This window comes from Centruroides sculpturatus, unplaced genomic scaffold (assembly GCF_000671375.1).
Source record: "Centruroides sculpturatus isolate CEXI.00-Female unplaced genomic scaffold, Cexi_2.0 scaffold77, whole genome shotgun sequence".
Classification (NCBI taxonomy): Eukaryota; Metazoa; Arthropoda; class Arachnida; order Scorpiones; family Buthidae; genus Centruroides; species Centruroides sculpturatus.
In genome coordinates this window covers 1,124,215-1,132,091 of record NW_019384320.1, presented here as the reverse complement: position 1 = coordinate 1,132,091, position 7,877 = coordinate 1,124,215, and the positions used below count along the sequence as shown (strand labels likewise).

The 7,877-nt window shown below is 26.0% G+C and overlaps 1 protein-coding gene across 1 annotated transcript in view; it reads left to right on the top strand.

Moving 5' to 3' along the window:
- The first annotated feature begins 1,312 nt into the window (after nucleotides 1–1,312).
- The window catches only part of LOC111625331, a 45,217-nt gene continuing 38,652 nt past the window's right edge, over nucleotides 1,313–7,877 (top strand). The window contains exons 1-2 of the mRNA XM_023368472.1: nucleotides 1,313–1,513; nucleotides 4,173–4,227. The gene's annotated coding sequence lies outside the window, so the exon portion shown is untranslated. The remainder of the gene's footprint in view (nucleotides 1,514–4,172; nucleotides 4,228–7,877) is intronic.

The following is a 7,877-nucleotide window of genomic DNA, read 5'->3' as shown; positions in this document are numbered from 1 at the left end:
ACGGTTCTTTCAAACCAACTTTTTTCTAATTCGTAAGAAAATATATAAATCTCTTGTAAAAAGTATCCTTTGAAAGAATAACTGAACTATTATAAAATTATAATGATTTATAATAAAATGTTTTGTCACGAGTTTAATTAATGTAGCAAAGCATCTTGCAACAAGCTTGGCATCAGATTATCACATAAAAATAAGATTAAAAGTAAGGTAAATTTCATAATATTTCATTTTCTCAAGAAAATGAGAGTTTTGTAAAATATTTCATTGAAATTCTCTAGAAATTTTGAACAGCAAGGTCATCAATATGCAAATTACCAATCCAAACACAATTAAAAATTTCAATTAGTATTCAAGAGACGTTCAATTTCCATTGAAATTTTTTGACCAGAGAATTAAAAAAAAAACAACTTAAAATATATATAAAAAAACAGTTGTGAAGACATCCTCAGATATTAAATTAATTAACAGAATATTAGTATTTACTGTATATTCATAGTGGTTATGGTGAGGATGATGATGATGATAATAACAATAATTAAATTAATAATTCCCAAAAGAATTATTTAAAATATGGAAAAAAATAATAAAATAATTTAACAAGTAATTTTCGTAAAGTCGAAAGAATAGGGAATTTTCATTTGGCAATATTTCAAAAAGTATGGAAAATATCCAAAAAGTATCTAATGTTAAATTAACCGTCTTGTGTCGTCCTTGAACGAAATAATAAAATATCAGATAAAAATTAGAATAAATATTAAAATCATTATTAAGTGCTTACATATTTTTATTATCATCAATAATTGTTAATAAGAAAAATATATCTACTATATAAATTACAAACAAAAATTAACATTACTAGTTTAACAAGTAGTAATCAAGAGAAAAAAAGTACTTAGAAGTTTGTAATATATATATGTTTCTACACGTTATTCTTTAAAAAATTTGTATTAATTAGGTAAATAATTACTATATTTATACAATAAAATAACAGTAACGTCTATAAGTGAATTAACAGCGATATCATCGTCGTATGTATTTTTTAAAAGTATCACTTTGCATAATGAGGTATACAAAATAGCCATTTTTTTTTTTTAAATATGACAATTATATTTAAAGAAAACTTGTACGATAAACACGCTTATTATAATTACTAGCGAATCACGTATTCGACACTTTTTATACTGTATATGAACAGTATAAATTTATATCGATTTTTAACAGTCGCATCATACTTTTAGTGAATAATAGAAGTCTGACAGGTGTTATATTACTTCTCTACCCTGTTGGAATAAATACAGTAGACTGGTTTTGTACACACCGTCCTGTTTTCGCGCTCCCCCTCAGGAAATAAATGGGACAGATCCTGATACCCAATCTTACACCCCGCCTAACATCCTAGCTTCGTACTGTATAGTCAGTTGGGAGACAGGATGTGCAAAGTCTATTCGGCGTTTCTGGTACTGATTCTGATTATCACGTCGATGACGTCATGTGCGTATTCACTTTATTAACGGTACGTTGTTTATTAATGATAATTTTCTAAAAATAATAATAAAAAAAATATATATCTTAAACGATAAGAAAAGGTGGTGTGTATAAACTAAAATCCTTAACATACCCGTTAATTACTAAATTAATTAAAGGTTTATAATAATTAAAACACACGGAGATTTATTAGATGCATGATATTAAATGTAGTTTTAGTTGTATTTTAAGTTAGAATTACGTGTTTAACATGTGATTCGTGTCGTTTGTTTCTAGCGTTGACGCGACTTTTCTAATCACGTGTTCGAATATTATATAATAATAATACAGTGCATTATAAATTAAAGAATATTTATTGCGTTATTAAAGACTTGTAAATAATTTATAGTGTTTTAAATATAGTTTTTTTGGTTAATGAAATGTCACTTTCTTCGTTTTTGTATAGGAGAAAAGTATAAATTGTTTTTAGTGTTGTTTAGAGGGTAAAAGTTTTCTTCTGACATGATTTCGTGAAAGTTGTGCCACATGTCTCGATGATTAACGAGCAGCTGCTTCCTTTTTTTTTAAATAAAGGCATTTTATATTATAATATTGGCAAGATAATATTGAATCTGATATATTTATTCGTTTATGTAATTTATAATTCGTTATCCTGAATAGACTGGGCGTATTGAGCTTCTCACGAAAGATTTTCAGACAATGATATCACTTTGGTGAAAATTTTTATGACGTTGTTACTGAATCATTATATAATGGATGTAAAATGGCTTTGTAAACATTTTATCGGTTATGATCTTGTAATTGAGCAATTGATTGATAATTTGTTTAAGCCTGTTTTGGTACTTAACAATGAAAAAAAAAAAAAGTTATTTTTAATGATTTATGCTGATTTATTTAATGGATTCTTTGTTGATATTTAGGTTTATATCTAAAATATTCTTGTAAAGATCTTGGCTTTGAGCAACGTGAAGCTAAAAAGTTTTGAAAATAGAATTTGATACTGCTTCTTTGTCTGGCGCCACGTGCGTTAGGAACCATTAGACACTGGTTTCGTGTATAGAAGGTTATGAAATTTTATGAAAGTTTTGATTCATATGAAGCAGAGGATATTTTTATTGATATCAAATTAACAATAGGATAAAATAAAGTAATTAATGTACTAAAACATTATTACAATAAATGGAAGATATTTCATTGAAAATTTCATGTTCGTATTTGTGTTGCATTTCATATGATGGATCATTCATTGAATCTTTGAAGTATTTAGTGGCATATTGGTTTTAAATTTCGAATTGTAAGCTGGTATTTCAATAAGAGATTCACCTTCCTAATGGTATTTCATGAAAAGACAGTGATACGGAACGGATGAATCAGCAACTTCTTGATGCAATTGAACTGATGGTTATTGATAACCATCAAAGATTTGTTACGTTAAAATAATCTTTTATTAATCTAAATCATATGTTTTTCCATGAAATATATGCTCTCCACCTCAATTTATACTGTTGTATTTTCTCCCTGTACATCATAGTTTTCCGTTAGCAATGGATTCGTGCTGGTCATTTATTTCCTTTTGGGGGAAATCATTGGGCAGCAATTTTTTCAAATTGCAGCCCAATAATTCAATTTATTTCTTAATTATACCTGAATGGCCTTCAATGTGTGAAGGAAAATATTCCATAATTATTTAAAATGAACTTTAATCTTTTAGATGTGTTTAGATTTATTTTATGCAATCAGTGTTTGTTGTTTACACTTGATAAATGCTTTCTTTGGATATTTTAATGGATTTTTTAGATATCACGAATCTGTTGAAATAGGAATTTAGAAATAGGAATTTAGAAACAAATGATGATAATTTAAACGTGCTTCAAGAAGAAGGCACATTGCTTCACAATGTTATTTGATACGAAAGAAATATTTCAAAACAAAATTCATCATCAAGACAGATATTATCATAAGAGGATTACCATTTAATCCACTATTGATTAGTCTCTTGTTTCACCATGCAACATGCAGCAACTTTAAAAGAAATACCCAGTAAAATTTCTTTATACCTTCGAAAATCATTTTTATATTCTCTTTATTAATAAATATGATATATATATAATTTCCTAATTATCTCGTAATATATATTATATGAAATTAGTTAATAATAATTATTATTATAATTGAAATTATAAATTTTTCTATATATATCTCTTACATAAAGCAGTGATAATGTATTAATACTTTGGAAATTTATAATGTTGTAGACGTTCACAATTAAGATAAGAAAATCTCAACTAAATTATCATTAAAATAACAAAAATATATAGAGAATAACACTAAAAATATCCACAAAAAAAATTGATTACAGATTAATAATTTCACAGGAGCCAGACAGTTTTCTGTTTTCTATTAATCAACAAGTATTATAAAATCTAAAGTGCAAGTGGTAAATTACAAATAGAAAGTTCAATGACCATAGAGGAACCTGTTTTCTCACAACAAAGGGCGTTCCATTGACCAACGAAATGCTTCGACTAAAAGCACTCTTTCTGGAATTTAGTTAAGGGCGTGTCTGTCAAAACATAAACACCAGAATCTTCTTCTTAAGAATATATTTTATAAACCTGAATCTTTTAGATAAAACTTTAAATTTAAAATGTTTAATTAATTAATTAATCTTCTTTATTTTATTACAGAAAAAATAAAGCACAAGTTGTTTATTTAGCTGTTTAAATATAAAAAAAATTACAGGTAAGTGCACTTTTTAACTATTAAATTGGTTTCAGAAAGTTTATAAGATAAGTTAAAAATCATTGAACTTGATTATCTCGTACTAATTTAACAAAGGAAAAAAATAGAAACAAAAAAAGTCATTCGATGTTCAGTCAGACGTGAAACACATTTTCGAATCACGTGGATAGAAGTTGGTGGAATTTGCACCCCTCTTCTCATCCTTTGATATGGTATGGAATGTCTCCTAATTTATCGTCTGACGTGTATTATAAATAAATTAAATAATGTAAGAAATACTTTTTTTAAAAAGAATTTAATTATTATTTTTGATTTTTAATTGGAATTTTTGAAGAAAATTGTTTTACTTTCGAAGAATTTCAGTTTCATAATGAATTTTTCAAAGTACTGAAATAATTTTATGAAGAAATATTTATTAGGAAACGAGTTAATAACGTTCTTTGAATTTACTGAATAATATATATATATATATTTTATTTCCACATTTAGAAATATTTAAAAAGGCATTATATATATAGGCCTATAAAGATTAAAAACAATACTATACTTTTGAAAGTGTAGTCAATGGATGATTAAGAAATTTGTGTAAATTTTTGTGTGTAAATGTAAGAAAATCTTATATTTATATTCTTAATTTTATTTATTTTAAATAATTATTATTAATATTATTTAAATTATCGAATTCCATTTACTTAAAACTACTTACTTGTACTGCAGTTGACGTTGTAGCATCATGTTTCGTATGTTAATTAGATGTTAAATGAAATTTAAACTCATTAATATTTATAGAATTAAATTGCAAAATTTATAAGTGAAAATACAAAAGAAAAAAAAAGAATATTTTTTGGATGGTAAACAAAGTATGAACTATTTTCAGCAAAGTGTAATTAACCTTAATGAGAAAAATGTGTATTAGAAATGAAAATTAATCTATTTTATGGTTAATTTGCATTTTATAATGGAAAATAACTGGAAAAATTAAATAATAAAACAATTAACTGCTTTATTAATTCAGCTGGAGCCAACGAATCTTCAGAAACGTTTTTCAGGGGAATCCATATTATGACCCTCGATGATCGTAAATTTCGTTACTTATTGATGGAAGAAATGAACTTTGCCATTTGGTGAAGCATGCAAACATTAATGAAAAAGAGCCATTAAGTTAAAATGAAACTGTAGTAATTCAATTATTTTAATACATTTTCTGAAATATTGATTAAAGTGCAGTAAATGGATATTTTCTTCAAATGAAGTTATAGATATGTTTTCGCAAAGTGCCATACAAATTGATTATTTATTTATATTTCGAATGGCATATATGGAAGAGAAACTCTCCATTGCAATATACTTTACAGCCAGAATAAATATTTTATAAGAGAATTTGAAAAGAAGTACAAATGATACTTCTCTATTGTCAGTATCTTCTTCATTTTAAAATATTTTATTATATTGCTGTTTTATGATACGTTTTCTGAAGTAATTATGAATTGCTAAGGAATATTTTATATTCTTATTGTTAAAATATATACAATATTTATTAAGAGAAATGTTTATTTGTAATAATAGACTGAAGCGTATTTCATGATGGTTACAGATTTACTAAAAATGGAATTTATTATGTATTGATTAAAGATGATTTTGATCCCTTATAAAGCAAGTTATCAACAATTCTCTTCTGATTAAAATAAAAATAGCACTGGAATATTATTAATAATGATGAAATCTAAAAGTACACTTGTATTCAAGTGTGTAATATGCTTTATGATGTAGAGAAGCATTGTAATGCTTTAACTCTTTATATATTTTTTTTATTAAAACTTAACTTATATATGGAAAATGTAAGAATAAGGCAATACGTGTCTTAAGAAAATTTCATTTTAAACATAGATTTTCTAATGTTTTCTTGTATTTTATGATTTTCAGAGGTTTGAACATTATGAAATATACATTATACCAGTTATACATTTCATGAAACTACACTAGATGGAATTTTATAATTTACAACAAGAAGATATCATGTAATAATAATGATATTTCTCAATAAAAATATGGATTCACCTTTGTTAGTTTCTACACATTTTTGCAATCAGATAAAAGAATTACTGAATTACACATTCTGATGATGTACACTACTGTACATGGAATAGTTTCGGTTACAATTATGAAATAATTTTATCACATGACTCGATAAGGAAGATAATTGATAAACAATGATTAGTGAATGCTGATTAATGAAATATAAATAAGTGCTATGTTGAAATGAGTAAAGTGATAAGTAAAATCTTAAAATACATAAACAATAAAAAATCTTTCGAGATTTTATAAGTTTATACAAGATACAAAAATCACAGTTTTTACTGAATTTTATACATTTCTAAAGCTTTGAGTTCATATACTTCAAATGAATTTTTATTTTCTAGTGACTAAGTACGTGTTTATTTTACTAGAATCAGAGTAATTTAAATTGAAAATACGTAAAAATCGATGTTGCAACTACCGAATCGTTCGATTTCTTGAACTAATTTACAGTTTTTGAATATTTAGAAGTGTGCGAAATTTCCAATTTTCGTGAAAGAGTAGGTGAAGTGAAAAAAGGTTGGGAACAACCGCTTTGAATTGTTGCTAATTTGATTTTTCAACATTTTCACAAATGAATTGTGTTCTGATTCTGTTCAGTTGTGAACAACACTAATGTGAAGATAAATTATTTCTTTGTGAAGTCAAGTTTTATCTTTACTTAATAATATCATGTTACTTTACAATACTGACGTTGCATCACTTTAGTTCATTACTTCAGACTGCATCACCTCAGTTAACTACCCTTACGTATGTCACGTTGCATGATTATATTATGAATTTTCCTGAAATTAATTTATCAAATTGTGCAATATTTTAATTTATTCATGAATTTTGAGACATTTTCCATCGTTTCTATAAAGTCATATTGTTAGGAATTATACAGTTTTTCATGTACAATTAATTCCTATAAATAAGCATGGAAAAAATGCTTATTAAAATGAAAAGCAAAAATGATATGTCAAGTTGGCCACATTCACAATCTTCATCCCGCATATCGACATAAATGAAATACGGAAATCGAATTTCTTAGATGTCTGAAGCCACGAATACTTCCATGTGCCATGCTCATGATTTGGGTTCGAGTACGGGGTTGGATTTACAGAAATTTTTGCTCAGAGGATATTTTCAGGATGGAAAACGTTTTTAAAAAGGTAAAAACAGTAATTATAAACTAAATATTTGCTTCCTGTATAATATTTTTGAAATGTACTGTAGTCTCAAAATGGATTTTAATTTATGGAATGAATTATCAACTAGACTTATGGCCCGCTGCTAGAGGATTTCAAGTTCGATTCCATATAGATACTTTTAATTTAGGGTCTTTGTATTGTAAGAGTATTCCTTCATTTTACTTCTCGACATTCCTTAATTAATTAGCATTGTGTAAACAGATTTTCAAGAGATTAATTCTTTTAATCAATGAACTTTAAAGTTCATGAGGAATAAAAGAATTTTCAAGATCAATGAATTTGAACGAAAGAAATGTCAATCGGAACACTTGTTTTTGGGGAATAAAAGTGCAATTGTGTAAAAACACGACTCTTCAAAGACTTTTACTTTGATTCACGAAA